Genomic DNA, 3,685 nt, shown 5'->3' with positions numbered 1-3,685 from the left:
TCTTCAGTCATCACTGATGAGGTGCTTTGTTCACTTTTCGTTTCTATGGCTATATTGAAAACAAAAGGAAATATTTTTGCACACTGTATTCTAAACAGTCAGTCCTCTAAGGTCTCTAAAATACTATTGCATTATACTTATCATATTATCAGAGATTATTCTAAATTGAGAGGGACTCATGAGGATCACTCCTGACTCTACACAGGGCAAGCTCAAAGTTAAACAAGATATCAAAGAGTTGTTCATACACTTCTAGAACCCCAGCTGGCTTGCGGTCACAACCATTTCCCTGTGGAGCTTGTTCCAGTGCTTGATCACTCTCTCAGTGAAGATTTTTTTCCGAATACCCAATCTGCACTTATCCTGATATAGCTTTAAGTCATTCACTTGTGTCCTGTCAACAGACACCAGTGAAGAGCACCTCCCTTTGTACTCTCCCTCACAAGGACGCTGTAGACAGGGATGAGGTCACCCCTCAGTATCCTCTTCTCCAAGCTGAGCAAGCCTTGTATCCTCAGCTGATCCTTTTAAGTTATGCCCTCTGGTCCTAGACCACCTTTGTTGCCCTCCTTTGGACCCACTGTAATATTTCGTTATCCTCCTTATATTGTGGAGCCTAAAACTAATGGTACATTTTATCCATTCAGCAACCTCTGCCTTCATAATCTACCAATACATGAGGAACATTAAACAGGCTTGGTCAGTCACAAAGAAAGCACACTAATCCAGAATACTACTGGACGTTAAGATCCAACTAATCACACAGCAACCTAAAGGACGAAACACTAAAGAAGAAAACAGATGAACACAAGCAGAAGCAGCAAGATACAGCATTCCAAGAAAAAGACCACACGGCCCCAAGTCCTAGCAAGGATACACAAGTGTTTCCTGAACAAGGAATCTCTAATATATTACCAGTAAGCCAGTACAGTGTTCAGTACTAAGAGACAAGCCCCTAAAAACTGAAGGCTTCCACCCATGTAAGTCAATCTTCAAAAAAGAGTAGCTAAAACTCTGCTAAATGGAAAGGTCCACTAAAAAAGAAAAACCCCGAACACATACAGTGATTGATTCTAAGCCCATAAAACACCATTAGTTCAATGGCAGTATGTGAAAAGAAAAGCTAATTCACAATGCATTCAGGACACCTGTAAATCCCTAACACAAATACATTCGGATTTGGTTATTTTTTAAAAAAAAAAACAAACCCACAAACAAGTAAATCGAACAAACACTTAGCATAACAAGCCTTGAACAAAAATGTTTCAGCTACTTCACATTCCAAAAATAAAGAAATCATGATAAACTCCTAGTTTACAGCCTACATGAGCACAAAGACTTCCATCTTGATCTCCAGCTGTTTCTACACACAAATTTCTTAACTTCTTTCCAAAAGTTGTGCTTACCCTTTTGGCAGAGGAAAAACTTTACATCTGTCAGCAACTAAAAATATTTCAGTTATCCAAATTTTCAAGAGAGGAGTAAAAAGCGGTGCTTTTCCAGTTAAAAAAAAAAAAAAAAGAACAACCCAAACACAACAGTGCAACATTTCAACCCCTTTTACAACAAGACGGCTTCTGAACAGTGAGATCTAAATAACAGTAAGTGTAAAGAAAAAACCATTCACAGGTTAAAGTTGAGCAAATAAACCTGGTGTAACTTCAGGTTATTACCTCTAAAGACAGGCTAAGTTCTCAGGAGAGAATGTTTAAGTGCTATAGCAGTTCTGCTACAAAGCCAAGGCTGAAGATGCCTCAGCTGAATTCTTGGTTGAGTAGCTGATTTTCTTCCATTACAGGTATTCTGTATGCAAGCCTTTCTTATGGAGAAGTTAACACCCATCACCCTCTACTTCCTTCTCTATCTCTTCTTTTAAAAGAATAAGCAGTTACAATCTGTGACCTGCAGTATTCCTTGCGCAAGGAAGCTCCTGAAGATAACACACAGTGGGGTACCTAACACTGGAAGATGCGTATTTATCATCTGATCCTATTAATAATCTTCATATATTGAATGGCTTTAAGATTAGAGAACTAAGAAGTGAGCACGATAAAAGAAACTTCTCCCCATCAGTACCGTAAACAAGGATCTTTCTGCTACTGAGGTAATTCACACAAATTATCACAGCCCACTGGACATACAGCCTGGTTAGTAGTGTGGTTCACCTGGTGCACACCCTGTCACTCACCATTCAATCAATGCAAGCAAAAGGAAAAAAAGTCAGAGTGATGGCCACATATTAACTGTGCAGAAACCAATGCATCACCATTGAACAAAAAGGCCAAAAAGTGCTCAATTATACAATCCAAATCAGACTCAAAGTTCAGTTACGAAACCATATCAAGTACACAACAACTCCAGAGAGGCCTGCAAGAGCAGACTACAATTAACTGCAACAACACGTCTTGCTCATTTCTCACTAAAAGCAGTCAGTGGAGCTCTGGAAGACGATGCTATGGGAGGGCTGAAAAGAACAAAGGTTTAACTGCATTTATTTACCTTTCAACATCGTGAGTCCTCCAGGCAGTTCTCTCAAGGCTCTTTCCCACTCCCATTATTACAAATTAAGCCAAGATGTAACTGTCCATGCAGGAAGTTTAATCAAAAAGGGAAGATTTAAGAAGGCATGAAAGTTAATTCACTGTCCAGATGATGCTGATATAGTGACTTAAACAGTCAGCTACCAACAGCTCTTCTGGAACTTTTCATAGAAGTGTCTGCTCTAGTTTGGTTCAGTTTTTAGAAATTCTGTCCTAGTAATCTCTGTATATAAGAAACTTCAAAATAATATTCCTATCATCTGTCACACGAAGGCTTTTTTCTTTTTTTCCTCCATACAGGAACATTGCCTGAAGACACTGTTATTCTTGTTTCAGAGAAATATATGGCATATATCTCCTCAGTGAAGAATAAAGTAAATAAACCTGAGCGAAAGTAGTCACACTAAAGAGCAGCTGGTCTGCAAGAAGTTTATATTACTGCTCCTGAAATCATAATCCTTTGAGGCATGTTGTACAGACAAGGCACATAGTGAAAAACAAAACAGGTTTATGCTGTTAACTACAAAGTCATATGTGTTGTACCATATAAATCAAATATGAAGCCTCGATAACTTATTCCTGCTATGGAAGGCCCTTTTTAAGGCACAAGCAATTCTATTTCTGACATATAATGTCATCTTTTATTACTTCCATAGACAAATAGGAAGATAAGCCAAGACCATACAATGTCAGTAACTATTGTGTATAATTAAGACTATTGTTTCAGTATCTATCTGATTTTAAAATGTTTAGTATTTTTTTCTTTATTTGCAGAAAATAGCCATGGAAAAGGCAAAGAGAGGCAACTGGCTCAATTATACTTTACTTGATGTACAAAAAAACCTCTGTGTTCACCACCTAATAACTACATTAGCACTGCCACCAGCATTACAGAACATAAAACTAATCCTCTAGCAAGCAATAAGAGAAGTTTGCTTTGCACAGCTCTTCCCCAAAATTCAGCTGGAAATAAATCAAGCTTCCATTTTGCTTAGGAGGAACACGGTCTGATCCTGGTCTCAACTGAAGGGCTGCAGATAAAACACCCTTCTTACAGGACTTACTGGAAGCTGCATTCTTACAATGCAGCCTTTACTTTAGTGAAGGCAGCTAACTGCCCTTCCATCTTAGTGCATTTTCTTCCG

Source organism: Apaloderma vittatum, unplaced genomic scaffold (genome assembly GCF_000703405.1).
Source record: "Apaloderma vittatum isolate BGI_N311 unplaced genomic scaffold, ASM70340v1 scaffold1553, whole genome shotgun sequence".
Taxonomy (NCBI): Eukaryota; Metazoa; Chordata; class Aves; order Trogoniformes; family Trogonidae; genus Apaloderma; species Apaloderma vittatum.
The sequence above is the reverse complement of the archived record's forward strand: the minus strand, read 5'-3'. Positions refer to the sequence as shown.